The following is a 22,909-nucleotide window of genomic DNA, read 5'->3' as shown; positions in this document are numbered from 1 at the left end:
GCAAATAAATATTACAGTGGGCCCTACCTGGTCCAAATGACCTTATGAATGGTTGGATGGCAATTAAACCTTAGATTGGGCTCAGGTTGGGTGGAAAATAAACATTATGGTAGGCCCCACTTGGGACCCACTTAAGTACATATTGTGATCCACACCCTCTATTAGTGTGGGTCCTACCGTGATGCATATGTTTTATCCAACCGTCTAATCATTTTGGAAAATATTTTAGGGCCGTGTGATAAGGCCCATCTTGGTGTGTTTGTGGCCGGTCTGTTGAGGCCCACCTTGATATATTGGTGGTCCTTGTTGAGGCCCACTTTGATTTGTATAGGGCCCATATTATGAGGCCCATTGTGATATATGCAAAGCCCATGTGACTAGGCCCATGTTGATGCATTTGTGGCCCGTCATTGAGGCCCACCTTGATATATGTGAGACCCATGTATGAAGCCATTTGATGTACTAGAGGCCCATGGGTCGAGGCCCAATAAGATGTTAAAAAAGGCCCATTGCAATGTGTGATTCTTGGAAGGCTATCCCTTGGGAGCAATGTTGGTTTGATGTCCACATTGTGAGGATAATGTTGGTTAAATGTACGCATTATGACTCTCCCTAAGGCCCATTAATAGGCCCGTACCTGTAGTATATAGGCCGTCCAGGCCCATCTTCATTTTGATCAGAGCCCATCACCACATAACATGTATAGCATAGATCCATGATTCATGATCATACGCATCATATGTATGCCTAATGTGAGGAGTGACTGATCATAGCATATGCCTTTCGGCAGACTGTTTATGGGCCCCCTGATAGGCAGGGTTGCCCCATATAAGTGCATGATACATGCAAGACTATTACATGAGTGATAGTGTGACTCATGCACTTGCATTTGTGTGATTGTAGTTACTGTATGCCCTAGCAACATCAGGGCCATAGCCTCCACAGACACATCGTGGATGGCTAGGTTGGATACTGGAAATGTTTGGTTCTATCAGACGGGCGCTATAAACGTCCCTGGGTGAAAATCCCTAAACCCGATGGTACTAGAGGATGACTCCAACGTCGAGACCGAGTGGATATATGAGCGCACGAGGGCCGAATACCAGGAGGCTGCGTCTCCCACTGTGTCGTGGTCGGTTGGAAAGGGGTGTGGCCTTACTCGCCCGAGGGTAGGGGGCAATACTAGGCTGAGTTTGACCAGCTCGCGAATGGGTCCGCTATCGACATGCCGGATAGGTATTGGCAGACTATTGGCCAGGCGGATAGTGAGGTTTCTTGCGCTTACTTGGACTGTGCGGCTAGGAGAGCGACAGTGCCATTTGGAGTGTATTGAACCCCGGTGATTATCCAGAATGAGAACTGTACTGATATATGATGAGGTTTGGCATGCTTGAGTTGCATCTTGCATCGCATGGCCGTGTTATGGCCGATAGCATTCATATCTTGCACCGCATAGCCTTGGTACGGCTGATTGCATTCATGTACTCATCACCATGATTTCGCATTCCTCTGACCTTGCGTTCTGAGCATACTTACATTGCACACACTTACACCACCCTCTAAGCTTTCTATAAGCTTACGCACGATTGATGCGTGCAGGTGACGCCAGGACGCAGTCGCAGCCATAGTCTCGTCATAGTTGGAGCGTGCAGCCGAGCTTCCAGAGTTTTGTTTCTTTTATTACATTGTATTTCCCTTTCTGTCGCATTGTACTAAAAAGTTTTTGATCATAGTGGATTTTGTGGTGGTGTTCTTGTGTTTATTGTTCGTAGGTTATGCTTTTGTTATGCTCATTATGAATCAAACTGGTGATTATAAATTCTCCTTGTAGTATCCCAGGATCGGAACCTGGTAAATGGGTGCCGGGATCCGAGAATGGGGTTCTACGGAGGCTGTCGGCGTCGGATTAGGCGCTCGGGAATTTTGTGAGCCCGGTTTCTGAGTTCGGGGCGTGACAGATTTTCCATAACATCACATGAATGTGTAGATGTTCCCGATCATATCTTTATCATTTGTCTGTCAAATTCATAAATTACTCAGGGAATTCAATCAATCATGAATCGGGAATGTCGGCAACAACTAGAGCATATTGCCGAGAAGTAGGTCAAATAGACCAAGAACTCTTGAAATTTGAAATCAGTTTGATCAATACGATAAGAGCGTACTGAGTTAACCGATTTGGGCCCACCTTGAATGTATGTGGATTATCCACGATGTTCATCCGTTTTTCCATCTATATTAAGGGTTTGAGCCCAATATCGTATCAAATCCAAATATCAAGTGGATCATACGAAAGGAAACAGTGATTCAACCGTAGAAAGCTTGCTGCGTCCCACAATGATGTTTTATTTGTAATCCACAGTGATGTTTTATTCATCACCTGTAAAGATGAATTGAAAAATATATCAAACATAAAATTCACAAGATAATCATAGTGTATAGAATCAGACATAATTGAAAACAATGTGGCATTTCATGAATTTGAACAAGCTTCATATGAAATCGAGATAGAAATTGAGCGAGGAAATACCGTAAATTAAGCCAGACAAACTATTAAAATAAGCAAGGTAAACTATCAAATTCAGCGAGGCAAACTAGAAAATGAGCGAGGTGACATATAAATTGAGCAGGGCAACATAGAAATTGAGCGAGGAAAACTGGAAAAATGAGCGAGGCAACCTATAAATTAAGCGGGGCAAACATGAAATTGAGCGGGGCAAACTAGAAATGAGCGGGGAAAACTGGAAATTGAGCGGGGCAAACTGGAAATTGAGCGGGGCAAACTGGATATTTAGTGGGGCAAACATGAAATTCAGTAGGGCAAACTTGAATTTCAGTGTGGTAAACTAGAAAATCAGCGGGGCAAACTGGAAATTAGGCTAGCGAAACTAAAAAATCAGCGGGGCAAACAAGAAATTCAGCGGGGCAAACTGGAATTGAGCGGGGCAAACATGAATTCAGCGGGGCCAATATGAAATTTAGCGGGGTAAACTAAAAATTCAGCAGGGCAAACATAAAATTCTGGGGGGCAAACTAAAAATTCAGTGGGGCAAACTGAAAATTGAGCGGCGCAAACTGGATATTCAGCGGGGTAAACATGAAATTCAACGGGGCAAACATGAAATTCAACAAGGCAAACTTGAAATTCACCGGGGCAAACATGAAATTAAGCAGGGCAAACTGAAAATTGAGCGAGGGAAACTAGAAAATCAGCAGGGCAAACTGGAAATTGAGCAGGGTAAACTGGAAATTGAGCGAGGTAAACTGGAAATTCAGCGAGGCAAATTAGAAATTCAGCAAGGGTAACATGAATTTCAATGAACTTGAAATGCAATTGAACTAGCCTAACATGAATTTCAATGAACTTGAAATGCGATTGAACTAGCCAAACATGAAATTCATGTATTGGTCGAAGAATTCAACCAATCATGAACCGGGAATGTCGGCGACAACTCGAGCATATTGCTGAGAAGTTGGTCAAATGGGCCAAGAACTCTTGAAATTTGAGATCATTTTGATCAGTATGCTTTTATCGTGCTGAGTTTACTGATTTGGGCCTACCTTGACTTGAATGTATGTGAACTATCCATGGCATTCATCCGTTTTTCTATCCATATTAATGATTTGAGCCCAAAATCCAATTTGCTTGATACACCCCACAATGATGTTTTATTTGTAATCAATTTCATGTTCATCGGATGATGTATACATAGATAAACCAAAAGCTCCGATGTGAGCTTCATCCAACATACAATATATTAAAATATACCTGTGGTGCATGCTTTCTTCAGTAGACCGTCCATTTTCAGAAGATGAGGAAATGCTGATGTATAGAGAGGATGCAATCCAATGGGAGAATGGTGTGATCCAGTGGAGGGATTTTCGTGCTGAAGAAAATGGGTTTTTTGTCATTCTTAGTGGAAAGGGGGTGAAAGAAACATGAGTGAACGCAGCGGCAGTGAAAAGGAGAGGTATTTTCATCCTCAAATTCGTTGTCCGTGCATGAAGGTCTAGGTTGGTAAGTTAAGTTTCGCACGCTTCATAAAAACTGCTGGATAAAAGGTGGCGTCTACAGTGGTAAATTTCTCTTTTTGGGACTGCCATAAAATGATATGAAAAAAATGACTGAACGGGGTAGATACATAATACATATATCAAGGTGGGCCCATGGTAACCCTCCTAGGGGCCGCACCGTCTTCAGTGAGGCCGCAGTCTCACCTAATCCACTCTCGTTACTATATTGTAGAAGTGTGCCCATACCTCGCTGACTCAGTTGGTTTGTTCGCCTCTCATGAATGGACCATCTACCAAATCTGATCCCGGTCATAAATCTTTGGCCATTTTGGTTGAATGCAGACAATTGTTCTGTTTCTCTTCACGGCTGTTCATCCACACATATGAGTTTAAACGGTGGCGGATCCAAAAACTCTAGTGGGCTAGACCACTGGGGATGGAAACACTCACCGTTAAAACCTCCCCGAATTCCACCGATAATCTTTCTTTGCCATCCGAACTGTTGGGAGGGTTATTTACACAGAGATGAACTCAGATTACAAATATTAGCCTGATTCGAAACTTCAATATATAGCCCCAAAGGTTTCAATTGATAAGGTAAGATCTTCACTATTTCCTGATGTGTGCTCCGACTTAAGTTTGATCAGCTTATTTTTGGTCATATGTCTAGGCATGAGCTGACAAGATGGACGAAGTAGATGCCACATGGAAGTAGTGATGGTTCCCGTGCAGCTTCCGCCGATAGGAAGGAGGGCGTGGTTACCCTGCCAGCGTTCATCGAGACCCACTTGTTGGGATTTGATTGGACAGGTGTGGGAGTAAGAGATGGCCTCACAGTATTTTAAAAGATGTAAGGTCGAGTATGTGCTCGACCAAGCATTGCCATGTAGCTTTCTTGTCGTTTGCTCGTGTCGTGGAGACAAAAACTATAATATTTCTGTCCCTATTTAGGACTATTAGACGGTCGTGATGATCCGTATTTAAAATAAAAAAATCGAAATTTATGGACACATCTTCTCGTGAATGAGCTTTCACTTACAAGGGAAGAAAAAGAAAGAAAGCAAAAATAGATAAAGTCTCTCCTCCAAGTGGTCTTGGCGTCTTTCTACCACACCTTTCCTCGGGCCAATCCTAATGTTTGCGTTTTCCACTACACACGTGCTAACTTGCTAGATCTAATCTGCTGATCAGACGGACCCTGCATGCATTCCCTAGTATAAAATTCAGGCTAGTATATTAGCTTGGCTGGCTTACAGTGTACAAAAGAAGGGAAGGTTAAAGCAAACCGTCCACTAGAGGTCCACATTCAAAGTACTTGTGTGGCCCACAAGATAAATTTGATAAATTACACCAAACTCATTTTCAGATCACCGAATCTTCTTGACGGGGAAAGCTTGATGAGCTACTTGGATTTCTCACCTTGGCACGTGTGGCTACTATAGGAAATTCCGTCAGACTTTTACCTACGAAATTATTTGCAGCTAAGAACTTTTTTTAAGCCTGTGACGGAAATTAGTGGTAAGATTTTTACCTACGAAATTGGTTGTAGGTATAAATGTTGACGAAACTTTTTCCTACAGAGCTTTTTTGTAGGTAAAAACTATATACTTTGTCCTTCCCTACGAAAATTTCGTACATAAAAATGTTGATGAAACTTTTACTTACGAAAATTTTCGTAGGTAAAAGTCTTTTTATTTTTCCAAAAAAATAGGCAAAAATTCTTGTTATACACCTATTGCAACATATTTCATTATATTCACATTCCCGTTTTTCCAAACAAACACAAACTACATCCATCCAAACACAAACCACAACCATACATACAAAAATAATCTTATCCACATTACATTCCGTCCACGCACAAATACATATTTCTCATTATGTAGAATCACCTGGCAGAAACAGCAAAATAGAGTCATCAAACAAGATTCCCCGCCTATATAAATTACAGGCTGTACTATCATGTAGGACAAATGCTCACATACAACTGGTTGGTGTGTAGCGCCCACTGTCATATTTGTAAGACACCTAACCTCACCCATACAGCAAGGTGCCTCCACAATAAAAATAAGACACCTTAAAAATCAGGTAGATGAAAACATTAGATGGGCCCCTTGTGAATGTGGAAGCTTTTGGGTGGTTGTCATTGTTTTCTATGGTGAGGTCCAACTGATAGTTTGATTGACCTGATTTTTCGGGCATCTTTTTCATGGTGGGACAACCTCATTAGATGGTTTGGATGTTACACAAACACCACAGTGGGCCAGCAGACCAAATAGTTGGATGTACAACCAGTTGTGTATGAGCATTTCTCATTATGTAGAATCACCAAGCAGAAAAAGCACAACAGAGTTAAGATTCCCCACCTATATCAATTATGGGCTACACTCCTATGTTAGTTACACACAATTTAGGAAAAGGTGGCAACTCTTCCAATGTACATGGGATAGTTGAATAGCTAACCCAGATCGTACAAATCATTGACCTAGCTGTGGATGGAGCATATAAAAATAAAATAATAAATAATAAATAATAAAAATTTGCAGAGAGGAGAATATTAACCACATGTATTTCATACTTCTTTGCAAAGCCCATCACAGGCAGTGGTTTTAGCAAACAGGAGACATAAAACATGCATGCAAGCATAATGTACTTCTACATATGTTATTAGAGAAATTTTAGGAACATGGATGGAGATACGAACCTGTGCATTCATGTTAGCCTCATCCATATAGACTTGCCCCCCATTATCATGAATTATCTTGCATATCTCATCAATGCCTTCTTCATAGACTCCATGAGTTGAAGGATATGTGACCTGAAAAGGGTTATAAATCAATACTTTGGAATTGCCAGTGATTGCTCGTAGTATATTCTTAGCAGTTTCAATAAATTTGATGTGTAAAATGATTAAGGATAACTCACTCCATCATCATGATCTAAGCCTTATCCAAATTAATTGGGGTTGGCTACATGAATCCTGTTAATTCCACTTTATCAAGGCCATAACTTTAGTTAAAACCATAGGTAATCAAGTCCTTTTTACTTCCAACCACATCCTTTTGGGCCTTCCCTTTGCCCTTTAAGAGCCTTCAACTTGTACCAACTTACTTCTTCTAAGTTATAACCCGCACATTCAAAAATAGAACCTTGAAATAATAGGCCTACTCAGGTACTCGTCGCAGAAATTTGTAAACCTTAACAGTCATCAAATAATTTCAAAAGAAATCAATTAAAAGAAAAAGGTCAATATGAGAGACATACCTCACTTCTAGGCGACCTTTCACGGCTATGTACAGTAGCTGTAATTTCAACATTGTTCTGTTGAGCCTTCCTGTATTTAAAAGATAAAAATCATAATTTAAGTTATTGAATAATAAGCTATCCACCAAAAACAAAACCGCTTAAAAATAATCAACTATGCAAAATCCACATTTGAACATGCTACAAGATATCAAAGAGGTTCATACACTCATAAAGGCTGCCACTACACATATTTACCAAGAAACAATACTTGTTTTAAGGATTTCTCATAAAAACAAAACTTGTTTTAGGGGATTGAATGAGCCTGGTAGTGGCTGTCGAAGCCCAGCTTGGGCTGGCCCACTAGATTAGATCTAGGTACAGGTTTGGTCCAGGCCCTACTAGTCAAGTACCCATTCCAAAAGTTTGAATTAGTACAATCAAGCTAGGCTGGGCTGTCATGTCTCATGCAAGTGCCCAGCCCATGGGCCTTTTAGACTCAGACTGAAGAGAGCTAGGAGCCCCTAGTTTCAATCTTTCCTACCTGCTTTCAAAGAAATCATATCCTTGACATGTATGAAACTCATCTCTAAAAGAAGGGAGATGTAAAAGGTTTTTTTAAATGGATGCTAGATGGTGATCATTGAAGAGGTTCAATGAGGGATTAAGAGGTTGATTATAATGGTTTGGGGAATGAATGTGGTATAAAAGGTGGGAAAAGGAAAACAGGGGTTACTAGTTTAGTGGAATTGAATTTCTGTTACTTGGTAACCCATGTTTTATTAACAAATTTTTAGGGGCGTGGAAATCCATCATCATCATCAAAGCCTTTGGCGACACGAATCCTATCTCACCATTCCGCACCTGTCACACCCCAAAATCAGAAACCGGGTTCACAAAATTTTCGATCGCCGAATCCGGCGTTGACAGCCTCCATAGTACCCCATTCTTGGCTCTCGGCACCCATACACCAGGTTCCGATCCTGGGATTCTATAAGGAGGATTTCAAACATGATTTTGATTCATAATAAGCATAACCATAAGCATAATCCACGAACAATAACCACAAGAACACCATCACAAAATCCACTATGATTAAAAACTTTGAGTACAATGCGTATAAAAGGAAATATAAGATAATGATAATAATGGAAACTCCTGAAGCTCGACTGTACGCTTCTACTGCGGCGAGGTGACGGCTGCGTCCTGGCGTCACCTGCACGCATCAATCGTGCATAAGCTTATAGAAAACTTAGAGGGTGGTGTAAGTGTGTGCGTAATGTGAACATACTTAGAATGCAATGTCAAAATAATGTGGAATCATGCTGATGGGTACATAAACGCAATCAGCCGTACCAAAGCTATACGGTGCAAGATATGAATGCTATCGGCCATATCAAGATCATACGATGCGAGATGCAACTTAAGCATGCCAAACCTCATCCAAATCCACATATCAATGCAGCTCATCACTAGAGCATTAAATATCAGTACAGTTCTCATTCTTGATAATCACCGGGGTTTAGTACACTCCAAATGGCACTGCCCCTTTCTCAGGCACGTAGCCCAAGTGAACGTAAGAAACTTCATTATCCGCCTGTCCAATAATCTATCAATACATATCTGGCATGTCGATAACGGACCCATTCACGAGCTGGTCAAACTCAGCCTAGCAATGCCCCCTATGCTCGAGTGGGTAAGGCCACACCCCTTTCCAACTAACCATGATACGTGGGAAACGCGGCCTCCTGGTATTCGGCCTTCGTGCGCTCATGTATCCACTCGATCTCGACGTTGGAATCACCCTCTGGTACCATCGGGTTTAGGAATTTTCACCCAAGGACATCTATGGTGCCCTGATGCTAGTAATAATATTTCCGGTGTCCGATCCTGCCATCCACGATGTGCCTGTGGGGACCACAGCTCTAATGTCACTAGGGCGTATAGTAATCACAATCACACAAATGCAAAGTGTATGAGTCACACAGTCCAATCATGCATCAATCCTGCACATACCGTGCGCTCATGTGGGATAACTCTGCCTATCAGGGAGTCCCATAAACTACCTGCACTATGGCATATGCAATAGTCAATCACATCACATAACCAACATACAGATGATGCGTATGGGCATGTATCATAATGTTATGCTGTCACAAACTCATAATCAGAAACGGTAGCCAGTATCGGCAATCAGCACCGATAATCGACATCGACAATCAACCTTGACACAAGGCGGGGTTCATAGATGGACGGCCGATGATGGACCAATTAAAATCAAAGGGGCTCAAGCATTTGGGTTAACCACAAAAGAATGATGAGGAAGGGCCTAACAAGGCCTAAGGGAAGGTCACAATGTGGACGTCCAACCATCATTGCCCATCAATGTGAACCTTTAACCAACATTGCTCCCAAAGAATGACGCTCATAGGGTTAATCGTATAATGGGTCCACGGTTTCATACAAGGGTTTAATACACATCATCATGGGCCTCGCTTATGAGGCATATACGCATCACATTGGGCCTCACTCGTGGGCCAATATATATATAACATTGGGCCGTATCAAATGGGTCGAATCAAATGGGCCGAATTGAATAGGCCGAATCAATGGGCGATTCAATGGGAAGAATCAGATGGGCCGAATCAGATGGGCCGAATCAGATGAGCCGATTCAAATGGGCCGATTCAAATAGGCCAGGTCGAATGGGCCGAGTTGATTAGGCCGATCAAATGGGCCAGGTCGAATGGGCCGAGTTGAATGGGCCAATCAAATGGGTCAGGTCGAATGGGCCGAGTTAAATGGACCGATCAAATGGGTCATTCATCCATAGTTAGAGATCATTATAGAGCATAAAGAAAAAAAGATTCAATCATATCCAAAGGATCATCTGGACCATACCACAAATGGCAGTGGTGATAATAATTGACACTATTAAAAATTTAGAGGGCCCACCATAGCATTTATTTCCCATCCAGACTGTTCATAAGGTCACAAAGACCTGAACAGTGAGGGAAAACAAATATCATATTGGTTTAAAACTTCTGTAACCCAAAAGGGGTTTTAATGGTGGGTGTTCAATCCACTATTTTTGTAGTGTGGTCCATGTGATACAAGGTCTGTCTTATTTTCAATCTCAAGCCTTGAGACAAGCTCGCCAGATGAATGGACGGTTTAGCTGGATCACATACATCAGGGGTGGGGTCCACGTACGTGGCCCACCAGAGATGTGAATCTACTTCATTTTTTTTAAAGTCTCAAGCCGTTGACGAGCTCACCAAATGAATGGATGGTGGTGTTGGCCCCCACACATTCAACAGATGAACGATAGGGATACAACACACGCATCACGGTGGGGTCCAGGAACGCGGCCCACCATATCCGGACAAGCTAAATGGATGGACGGTTGGATGAGATCCATCCATCAGCGGGATACGGTCGAAGAACAGTCGAAGATGGCATGGTACTCGGCAAGCCAATCCATGCCTAAGATAATATCAAAATCTGACATCGGCAGCACATACAAGTCGGCGGGCAAGAAAATATCTCCTACTAACATGGGGCAAGACGAACAGAAGCGGCCTAATACTATAGTCTTCCCCAAGGGCGTCGATATGGTCAACCCCTCTCGAGAAGACTCTGTCGGCAATCCAGTCGAACGGCAGAATCCCTCGGACATAAACGAGTGCGAAGTACTGGAATCAAATAAAAACTCGATCGATGCATGTAGAGACTGGACATATACCCTCAACGACTCCTCCGGAGGACTGAGGGTCCTATTGAGCCGCGTAGAACCTAGCTTGAGCTGGCTGAGGAGGTGTCTATCCCCTCTAGGGTCCCTGCTGCTTCTGCGGCTACCTGTACTGCTGTCTCTGCTGTTGCTGGGGCCTCGACGGCTGAGGTAGCTGCGATCACTGCTGATGGGGTTGCTGTTGCTGCCGTCGCTGCTGCGCTGGAGGTGCTTCTGCGGTCGCTGCTACGCTGGAGGCTGCTATGGCCCTCTCGACTGCTGCAGATGAGGGTGGGGGCACTCATACACGCAATGCCCTGTCCCACCACATCCATAACAAGTCCATGTAAACAGCTGCTAGGATGGGGTTGGAGGTGCTGCTGGTGCTCTAGCAGATGGGTGGATCATGTGCCTCTGTGGTCATCGATGCTGTTAGGAGTTACTAGAGGGGGCCTACCTCTTTCGACCCCGACCTGTCCTCTAATCTCAATCGCTCTGAGTGTCGGCCCACTCAGTCTCGTAAATCTGGGCCCTCCGTACTACCGGCTGAAAAGTTGGGAACTCATGCCCAATAACACGGCCTCGAAAACCGTAACGTAAGCCGTTCTCAAAACGGCGAGCCTTCCGCCCCTCATCATCAACCAAATATGGCGCAAACCTTGATAGTGCCACAAAACGGGCTGCATACTGCTCCACGGACATGTCTCCCTACACCAATCTCGAACTCTAACGCTCTCTGACGACGAATGTGGTCGGGAAAGTACTGTTACTTGAATCGATCAATAAAATCCTCCCATATCCAGACAAAATCAGGCTATACAACACGGGTAACAGAGGTCCACCAGTGCTCGGCCTCACCCTGGAGAAGAAATACTGCCAATCGGACTCGCTGTTGGGTCGTACATGCAATAGTATTAAAAATCTTCTCCACATCGAAGCACAATCTCTCGGCTGCTGTCGAATCTGACTCGCCCTGGAAACGCGGAGGATCGAGATGTCGAAACTCTCGAAGAAGGGCGCTCGTGCGCTCCTGCTCTGCCTGAGCTATTGAAACAACTGGGTGCCTGCCCTGTTCCCAAAGCGCAGCCGTCACAGCTTGCAACATCTGCTGTAACTGGGAGGCACTCACAGGTACAGTCGGATCCGCACTGGTCTCAGGTGGAGGAACGACATCCTTAGGCTAGGGAACAGTGATCTCTGGGGGTGGAGCGGGAGTCGTAGGTGGTAAAGTGGGAGCCTTAAATGATGGAGCGGGAGTTGCTCGGGTTAGTCTCTTGGGCGGCATGTCCTATAGGAAATAATAAGGACACTAATCAACCTTGAGAATACACGCACGTTAGGGGGCTAACTCGAGATATTACGCACTCAGGACCTAATTATCTTAAACTCATAGCAAACATGTGATGTTGTCCTCGATTATTTCTAAGTTATGCTCTGATACCAACTTCTGTCACGCCCCAAACTCAGAAACCAGGCCCACAAAATTCCCGATCACCGAATCCGGCGCTAACAGCCTCCATAGTACCCCATTCTCGCTCTCGGCTCCCAGCACCCATACACCAGGTTCCGATCCTAGGATTCTAAAAGGAGGATTTCAAATATGATTTTGATTCGTAATAAGCATGACCATAAGCATAACACAAGAACAATAACCACGAGACACCATAACAAAATCCACTATGATAAAAAACTTTGAGTACAATGCGTATGAAGGGAAATATAAGAAAATGATAATAATGAAAACTCATGAAGCTCAACTGTAAGCTTCTACTATAGCGAGGCTACGGCTGCGTCCTGGCGTCACCTGCATGCATCAATCATGCATAAGCTTATAAAAAGTTTAGAGTGTGGTGTAAGTGTGTGCGTAATGTGAACGTACTCAGAATGCAATGTCAGAGTAATGCAGAATCATGCTGATGGGTACATGAATGCAATCAACCGTACCAAGGCTATGCGATGCAAGAAATGAATGCTATCGGTCATATCAAGACTATGCGATGCGAGATACAACTCAAGCATGCCAACCCTCATCCAAATCCACATATCAATGCAACTCATCACTAGATCATCAAATATCAGTATAGTTCTCATTCTGGATAATCACCGAGGTTCAATATACTCCAAATGGCACTGTCCCTTTCCCAGGTGCGCAGCCCAAGTGAGCGTAAGAAACCTCACTATCCGCCTAGCCGTCTGTCAATACCTATTCGGCACATCGACGGTGGACCCGTTCACGAGCTGGTCAAACTCAGCCTAGCAATACTCCCTACGCTCGAGCGGGTAAGGCCACACCCATTTTCAACTAACCACGACACAGTGGGAGACGCTGTCTCCTGGTATTCGGCCTTCGTGTGCTCATGTATCCATTCGGTCTCGACATTGGAGTCATCCTCTGGTACCATCGGGTTTAGGGATTTTCACCCAGGGACATCTATGGCGCCCCGATGCTATTAACAATATTTTTCTTGTCCAATCCTACCATCCACGATGTGCTTGTGGAGGCCACAGCCCTGATGTCACTAGGGCGTATAGTAATCACAATCACACAAATGCAAAGTGCATGAGTCACGCAGTCCAATCATGCATCAATTCTGCGCATACCATGCGCTCATGTGGGATAACTCTGCCTATCAGGGAGTCCCATAAACTACCTGCACTATGGCATATGCAATGGCCAATCACATCACATAACAAACATACAGATGATGTGTATGGGCATGTATCATAATGCTATGCTGTCACAAACTCATAATCGGCAACGGTAGCCAGTATCAGTAATCAGCACTAATAATCGACATCGACAATTAACCTTAACGTAAGGCGGGGTCCATAGATGGACAACCGATGATGGACCAATTAAAATCAATGGGGCCCAAGCGTTTGGGTTAACCCACGAGAGAATGATGAGGAAGGGCCTAACAAGGCCTAAGGGAAGGTCACAATGGTGACGTCCAACCATCACTGCACATCAATGTGGACCTTTAACCAACATTGCTCCTAAGGAATGGTACTCATAGGGTCAATCGTATAATGGGTCCACGGTCTCATACAAGGGTCTAATATACATCATCATGGGCCTCGCTTATGGGGCATATACGCATCACATTGGACCTCACTCATGGGCCAATATATATATATAACATCGGGCCATATCAAATGGGTCGAATCAAATGGGCCGAAACAAATGGGCCAAATCAGATGGGTTGATTCAAATGGGCCAAATCAGATGGGTCGATTCAAATGGGTCGAATTAATGGGCCGAATCAAATGGGCCAAATCAGATGGGCCGATTCAAATGGGCCAATTCAAATGGGTCAAATCAGATGGGCCGAATCAAATGAGCAGATTCAAATGGGTTGAATCAATGGACCGAATCAAATGGGCCAAGTCGAATGGGCCAAGTTGATTGGGCCGATCAAATGGGCCAGGTCGAATGGGCCAAGTTGAATGGGTCGATCAAATGGGCTGGTCGAATGGGCCGAGTGGAATGAACCAATCAAATGGGTCGTTCATCAATAGTTAGAGATCATTATAGAGCATAAAAAAAAATGAACCATATCCAAAGGATCATCTGGACCATACCACAAATAGCAGTGGTGATAATGATTGACACTGTTAAAAATTCAGAGGGCCTACCATAGCATTTATTTCCCATCCAGACTATTCATAAGGTCACAAAGACCTGAACAGTGAGGGAAAACAAATATCATATTGGTTCAAAACTTTTGTAACCCAAAAGGGGTTTTAATGGTGGGTGTTCAATCCATTGTTTTTGTAGTGTGGTCCATGTGATACCAGGTCCGTCTTATTTTCAGTCTCAAGCCTTGAGACAAGCTTGCCAGATGAATGGACAGTTTAGCTGGATCACATACATCAGGGGTGGGGTCCACATACGTGGCCCACCAGAGATGTGAATCTACTTCATTTTTTTTCAAGTCTCAAGCTGTTGACGAGCTCGCCAAATGAATGGACTGTGGTGTTGGCCCCCACACGTTCAACAGATGAACGGTATGGATACAACACACGCATCACAGTGGGGTCCAGGAACGTAGCCCATCATATCCGGACAAGCCAAATGGATGGACGGTTGGATGAGATCCATCCATCAGCGGGAGTCCCACGTGGGACCCACATTTACCTATGCTAAAGGTGGGTCCCTCGTAGGAGTGGCACACCATAGTACTTATTTATTTATTTATTATTATTATTATTATTTAATACACACACACACACACACGTGTGAGTGCCAGCATCCAGACCCTTTGGACGCTGGATGGGGACCACCATCTTGCTGACGTAAGACGCCAGCCCCCCTTGCAATATCAAACAGGTGGGTCTCCACGTGGGCCCACCATAAAATATATATATATATATATATATATTATATGGTGGGCCCACGTGGAGACCCACCTGTTTGTGTATATATATATATATATATCATGTATTTTACAAAGTGTAAGGGTCTAGTGTGTGGGATCTCCACCATCCCAACAGTAGATGATGTGGATCATCACCTGCAATAGAGTGGGCCACACCGTCTGATGCTAATGGACGGAGTAGATATATCACATATTGGTGGGGTCCACACCATCATAATGGATAAAGAGAAGGAAAGAGAGAAAAAGAGTGAGAGTGGGATACGTGAAGGGGAGGGACCCCACCACTATTGGGCCCTCCCCATCAATGCATACATCAAGTGGGTCCCACAACAAATGGGCCCTTAAAAATCAAAATCAATGGTGAATCACCCACCTATATCACTCATTCTTTAGCTCCTTGGACTCCTATGCTCTTTACCTTCTAATTTAATGGAGGTTGATGGAAAATGAATGGTTGAGATGGGAGATGAGAGAGTGGGAAAGTGTGCCACACTTGTTTTTGGGAGAAAGAGCTTAGACGTTGGAAGCTCTCATGGGAGTTGGGAGGTTGCTTAGAAAATGAGAGAGAAAGAGAGGTGATGGATTGATATGAGATGTGTGGAATGGGTGTTGTAAGGAAGGGGATGGAGATGTATGAGTTTGTTTGAAATTTTAGTAAAAGAGGAATGGGTAGGAAGAGAGAGAGAGTTAACTTGAGGAAAAGAGGGAATGGACATTTGTACTTGGGATAGGGTGAGGTGGCATGAGGTATGGGCGGTGTACTTGACTTGATTTGATTTGACATGTTGTAGAGATTCTCTCGAAATTCGCAACGCACGGCGTTTCTTCGGAATGAACGCGAGCCCACATCTCCTAGCCCGGGTATCGGATCAGTGCGCAAGTCGCGGCGTTGGAACCGCGGCAACGGCGCGATCGCTAAGGTACAACTTTCAGGTCAAGCCGACTTCGGTATGCAGGGCTCTGCTTAGGATCGCGCGCAAACATTAGATACAGGTAAAGGGTTACTGGAATTCAACCGGAAGGACCGCGGAACCCTATGGAACGGTACGGAATATGATACAGGCCTTACAGCACCTCCAAATTTTATATTAAAAAAAATGAGTTCTCTAAGATGCAGAAAGGCGAGAAAATGGAAAATGCAAATAAAAATGCATAGTTTTTATTGAAATCAAAGCATGTTGTACATGTTAGTTTAATCAATTCTCTTTCACAAATTTTAACAATTTCTGTCATTTCAAAAAGAAAAGAAAAAGCTACTCAGGACTGTAGAAACAACTCAAATAATCAAATGAAAAGTCTCTCTTCTAAATCAATAGCATCTAAATGAGGAACCGTTCCGATCCCAATGTAACAAAATTTACCAAGATCGTACCGTTCTTCCCGAACTAACTGGAAGAAACAGAATGATTAAAGTCATTGGGGGGAAAACCATACATTATCAACAATGCAAATTTTCAAAACTACAAAGACCAACCATTTCTAGCCAATAAACCACCTCTCTCTTTGGCATTCTCATTGTCCTTGATCACAAAATCATTGTGAGAAGAATTCCCACTAACTACTGAATTATAATCCCTGTCTTTATAAACAATTCCTGCTGGCTCTTTCAAACCTTCATCTATTTCCTGAATTACAAACCAGACCCAATTCCAACCAGTGAAAATGCTATGTATTGACATAAAAAAGTATGCAAGAACATGAAAGAATAAGGAATCACACACATTCAACACTGCATAAGCAATCATCAGTGGAAAGAGGAGATATTGTACTATGCTCTTACGGTTAAGATGATATTTTCCATTTGGCCAACAATATATGATTGGAGCCCACATTTATAAATCCAGGTAGTTCATCTGTTGGACCCATCATCAATTGCCAACGCCCAGTGATCTCCTCCATCGGATGAATTGAAACTTTCTGATTAGTTGCCTGCAGTGGACAGGCCACCAGCAACCTGACATTCAACAAGAAGCAATCTACAGATACAAGCGAATATTTTCCATGATTGATAATTTCTGGGACGTGAGAAAGGTGGGTCCTACTTTATGGGTTCTAGCCTGACGTAACACATTCTTTCCTTAAAGAGTAAGGAAAAAGAATCATGCACATTCAACTCAGCAAAAGCAATCAATCCATGGAAAGAGAGGTATCAGATGATGCTCCACGAACAAAACATCATTTTCCATTTGGCTAGCAACCATACAATACGGGCCCACCTTTTTCTAGATCCAGACCATTCATCAGGTGGGGCAATCATCGATGGGCTATACCCAATAATCTCTTCTGTGAGATGAAATTACTTTTCTGATGCAGTGGACAGACCACCAAACAGCCCCACATCCAACAAGAAACAATCCAAATAAACAGTAAAGATTTCCAACATCATAGATTTTCGGACATGACCCGATACATGATGGGGCCCACTGGACAAGAAAGGTAGGTTATGAGAAGTGAGTATTCGCACCCCCTCATACTGGCTCCAGGGTGGTTTTGATGTTGCCATCTCAATAATTGTGCATCCAAGAGTCCAAATGTCCACAGCTAGATTGTACCCGCTAAAGTTCATTATAACCTGCATGGAGAACAACATTGAGCATTTTACTTGCAAAGAGGAAGAAAAGGCATATAAAAATTGAGTGTGACATTTGGTACCTCAGGAGCCATCCAGTAAGGGCTTCCTTTGAAAGACAACACCGAAGTACAAGATGTGATCTGGTTCAAGAGAAAATAATTAATGATTTGCATACATATTAGGAAACACAAGAAACTCTTGATCTTTTCATTGCCTACGGTGTCCAAAGATTGAAATCTGAAAAACGATAGGCGGCATGTTTTTTAGGACTTCAAAACCAAAACCATAATTCTGCTGCCCACATTTGTTTTATAAACAGGAAAATCTCTTGAACCAAGCTGATATTAGAACAGTCGTAATAAATAACAAGGATTCTTTATAAGCAAGTAATGCAGTTGAAGCAAAGAATTGCATGAAAGGAAGGGGAATACCCCCATTGAAATTATCTTTTATGATTTATCATCAAAGACAGATTACAACTTAAAAAATCAACGCAAGGTAGTGCTCCCTAAATGTAAACTAGATGCTTGAAGAAATCCCATTGTATGATCTTATAATAAAATGCAACTAGTACAAAGTGTATTTCATATTGGTCAAGCGCACCCAAAATCAACCTAGCTGTAGTTGATGGTACTACCAGTGGTGACATGTTCCTTAACACACTGTTGGAAACGGGAATGAATGTTTCTGCGAACCACTACAAACAACTGATGTCTCATCATCAACAAGAATGAAATATCAGAACCTAGGAATAAAAGGCTATAAGCAGACATGAACAACACGATGCATCCATAAATAATGCATATGAATCCCGAAACTCACAAGCAAATGCTAACTCAGGAAGTGTACAGTAAGATTTGTCGCTAGCTTAAGTTTCAACACCAAACTTAAAGAACTGATTTTGTATAAACACTACTTGATAAAACTAATCTGAAGTAAAAGACTAAGGGCCTGTTTGGGTGCTACTTAAAAAATGAGTTTATCTCATTTTATTTAATCATAATAACGTATTAAAGATCTTTGGTAGGGATTAAAAATATAACCAACGATATATATATATATAACTATAATCTCTATTATGTAATTAAGATTAAAAGAAATGAAATGAACTCATTCTTAACTGGCAAACAAACAGGCCCTGACATTTTTTGACTCATCTGTATCACAACATGTAATTAAAACCATCAATATGAACTGAATCATATATTATCTCATCCTCGGTCACACCACTAAATCGAACACAGCTCCATAAAACATCATGGCTCACTTATGTAATTCTCTAGTATTTAAAAATAGAAATTCTCTACAAGATTAAGAAGATGCTTACGTGTTTAGCCATGCAAAAATCAGCCAGCTTAATTTCACCATTAGGATCTACAAGTATGTTTGCCCCTTTAATGTCCCTGCCAGGTAAAATTACTTCATTCAGTTCCTTAAAGGGGTAAGAGAAAGGAATAATGTCGATGACTGGAAATATCTCTTCCATTTCTAGCTAGCACGCACGTGCATGCGCGCACACACACACACATGCACACGACTTGGTCTAGCATGCAGTTGGTGCCATCTTGTCTTTTGCTGTTTTGACCTTGTTCCTGGATTTTGAATGCATGCATTGTTTCATTTCATGGGTAAAGTTGATTTTGGACTGCTACCCAAGCAAGTGATGCTTCAACACGAGGGTAGGGACTCGGACACTTCCCAATCCTAGTGTTCACATGCATCACCCCACCTCCTGGGTCATTAGGGCTTTCCCTTCGGTCTGTACATGGAAAAATGTCAGAATATTTCCACATATGGGCTTTTGCATGATCTTTCACAATTAAGACATTTAGTCAGCTGACAAATAAAATTAAGAAGTTCAAATGCAATAAGTAAGAAACATTGTATATTTGGGTCTACTTCGAAGTTTCTTCTTCTGAGCAACAGGAGCTCAGCCAATAGTGCTAGAAGTATAGTGAGTCAAGGAACCCTATTTAGTTAAGTTAAATTTCACATTGAAAATGTGTGGCTGGTTTAACCATGTACCCAAAACATGGGAGAGGGTGGAGAAGGCAGATTGAACTTATAGATCATGGTTGGCATGGACAGTTTCCATGTATTGTTGTTTTCCCATTTTCTTTTCAAAAGCAAGGGCATTGTGTAAGAACTTGCTGATATATACATATATGTACACACCCAATCCATGTCTTTTGATCGTGTTCAGTTGATGCCATCTTTTCTTTTGATGCCTTGTCATTCTAAGTGCATGTGCTCTTTTTCATAGGTAAAATCAATTCTGGAATGCTATCTCCTGCATGTGATGCTTCTAAACAAGGCCAAGTACTCCGGAAATATCTCTTCCATTTCTAGCTAGCACGCACGTGCATGCGCGCACACACACACACATGCACACGACTTGGTCTAGCATGCAGTTGGTGCCATCTTGTCTTTTGCTGTTTTGACCTTGTTCCTGGATTTTGAATGCATGCATTGTTTCATTTCATGGGTAAAGTTGATTTTGGACTGCTACCCAAGCAATTGATGCTTCAACACGAGGGTAGGGACTCGGACACTTCCCAATCCTAGTGTTCACATGCATCACCCCACCTCCTGGGTCATTAGGGCTTTCCAAAAGAGTGACTGGAAATCATAAGAAGTGTTTCTACAATGCTGTTTGTATTTATTTTGTTGAGATTCGTAAAAATGCTGTTTTGATTTATCTTAATTGAAAGAGACCCACATGCACAGGCTTCTTGATACACACATGCGCGCGCGCGCGCACACATTTGTTTGTATGTATTTATGAGCAAGTAATGAAATTTCATTGGAAAAGCCAAAGGGTTTGATGATTCAGCATGTTGGGATTCTGTCCATGAATGGTTTAGGATATCCAGTAGCAATGACGAAGGAAAGAAACTAAAAAAGTTCTAGAGGTTAGTTTTCAATTCTCTACGGAAGGAAAAGATGAAGAGAAGAAATTGACAAGATGTGTTCTGTTTTTTGGTTGTAAGTTTTCTCTTTTCCTGAATTTTACTCATGCATATACATAAACACGTACACATGCATGCCTATCAAGCCTCAAAAAAAGTATTGACTCATCCAAGTCACTGTGCAGACTCACTCATAGCAAAATTTTCCAGTATGACAAGTCAAGTTCAAATCTCGAGTTTTCCAACCTCGCTAGAATCTGAATCTATTTAGAATCATTCTTAAAAGCAATTTGCAAGTATCGACAAATACTAATTCAAACAATAAACAAAATGCAAGGCTGCGATTGGGCACACAACTGAATTGAGGGGTGAAAGTCCGGCTTGATCAAAGAGGAAATGATAAGCTGTAATTATGCATTCACAATGAGAAATTAGCTCTCAGGACTATGGTGCCACTATACACTGTAGATGTGGAATCATGCACATGTTCACTCCCTAAGTATAGGGTTGTGATGTAGTAATAAACTCGGTGAGACTGAGGTCGAATCCCAAGGGACTGAAACCTGTACGTAGTCTGAAAATAACTCAAACTAGAACTAGACTACGATGAAATCTAAATCAAGTGAGTATAAGGGAATAATGGTGAATATTAATATAAAACTTGTAAATTTAAAGGTGGAAAACTAGGGTGCCAAGGATCCACTTGTAGCGATTGGGAAGCTACCTAACAATGATTCAAGGACACAACTGGAATTAGAGTCCTATCCTATGCAGTTGGTAAGAAGAGATTTGTCAGATCTCTGAACTTCTCATGGGTCTAATCATCAATAGATAAGAATGACGAAGATTTGGAAGTGATTCCGTCACCTAACCATGCCCAGGAGACTATGGTAAACAACAGCAATTTACCAATCTCACAGCCAATCATGAGAGAATTGTGAAAGTTAGGAAGGATTCCGTCACCCTACTATGCCCATGAGACGATGGTGAATAACATGGTTCCCTAGTTCACAATCTCAATCCATGAAAGGAGAATATCTCAAGCTATTGCGGATCCATTGTAATCTGAGTTACAACAAACCATTAAAAACTAAAAATACTCCTTATAATCAAACTAGAATTGATGAGAGTTCAATAAACATAAATCAAAGCAAAACTAACACTCCAATCACGCTACAAGCTTCACCTGTTAGCCCTAGTTAAGAGGTTTAGCCTGACATAATCATGCTAAAGCCAGGAAGGAACTGAAGATGAGAAGGCGGAGAAGAAGGATGCCGGCCCACGCTCCACAGCCTGGCCTCCACGACTGCCCCCTCTCTCTCTCTCTCTAAACTTCTCTTTTATAGTAGCCTTGAGGACGGCTAGAGGCGGAAGAACTGACCTTGTTTTCGCAATTTACAGCGGAATAAAACTGTGCACGCAGGGTAAACACATAGACGGTTGCGTTTGAAGTGCATATGGGACTGAGGATTGCGTGGTCTAGCAATTCAGACTTCTTGGACGGGGTCAGAACCTTCATTACGAAAGTTTGGACGGTGTCAGAACCTTCATTGCGAAAGTTTGGATGGTCCGGATCACGTCTATGATGTCCGGTTTTGATGCACAACACACCGACTCGCCCGGATTTCTCCGACGCTCAAACAGAGCCTGCGAAATCTTGCGCTGGGATATTGGTGGGGTCCATGATCAGATTCTAATGAGAAATCCACGCCGTCAATTAGATTCGTCTCAAAATTATTATTGGAGAAGACATGGTTCCTCTCGGATCTAGGGTGGCCCACCGGTTATTTCTCGCTGCCGTCCGTCTTTCGTTTAATCGGCTGAAACCAGATCTCCGTTGTCTTCTACAATTCAGTCAGCTAGGTCTTGCTTAGATGGACCATGGAAGACAAATGGACGGTCTGGATCGGTGCTTTGAATGAAAGGTGAGCCCCACTGCATGAAAGCGGCGGACGTGCGTAAGGACGCTGTTTCCTTTTTTGAATTGGAGAAGAGAGAGTTGGTCAGCTGACCGACTTTGAGAAATTCAGTGCACGGCTGGTGCACTTGTGCACCGTGCACA

At 42.7% G+C, this 22,909-nt stretch overlaps 1 long non-coding RNA gene across 1 annotated transcript; it reads right to left on the bottom strand.

Annotated features, from left to right (window-relative positions):
* Positions 1-17,816: 17,816 nt before the first annotated feature.
* LOC131220439 (uncharacterized) lies at positions 17,817-19,403 on the bottom strand. The gene is made up of 3 exons (XR_009158581.1): positions 19,266-19,403; positions 18,019-18,078; positions 17,817-17,938 (listed from the first exon to the last, which is right to left on the bottom strand). It is a non-coding gene; the product is annotated as an uncharacterized LOC131220439 (long non-coding RNA).
* Positions 19,404-22,909: the final 3,506 nt, after the last annotated feature.

The sequence above is a fragment of the Magnolia sinica genome, chromosome 12 (genome assembly GCF_029962835.1).
Source record: "Magnolia sinica isolate HGM2019 chromosome 12, MsV1, whole genome shotgun sequence".
In the NCBI taxonomy this organism is placed as follows: Eukaryota; Viridiplantae; Streptophyta; class Magnoliopsida; order Magnoliales; family Magnoliaceae; genus Magnolia; species Magnolia sinica.
This window is presented reverse-complemented; position numbering and strand designations above follow the sequence as displayed.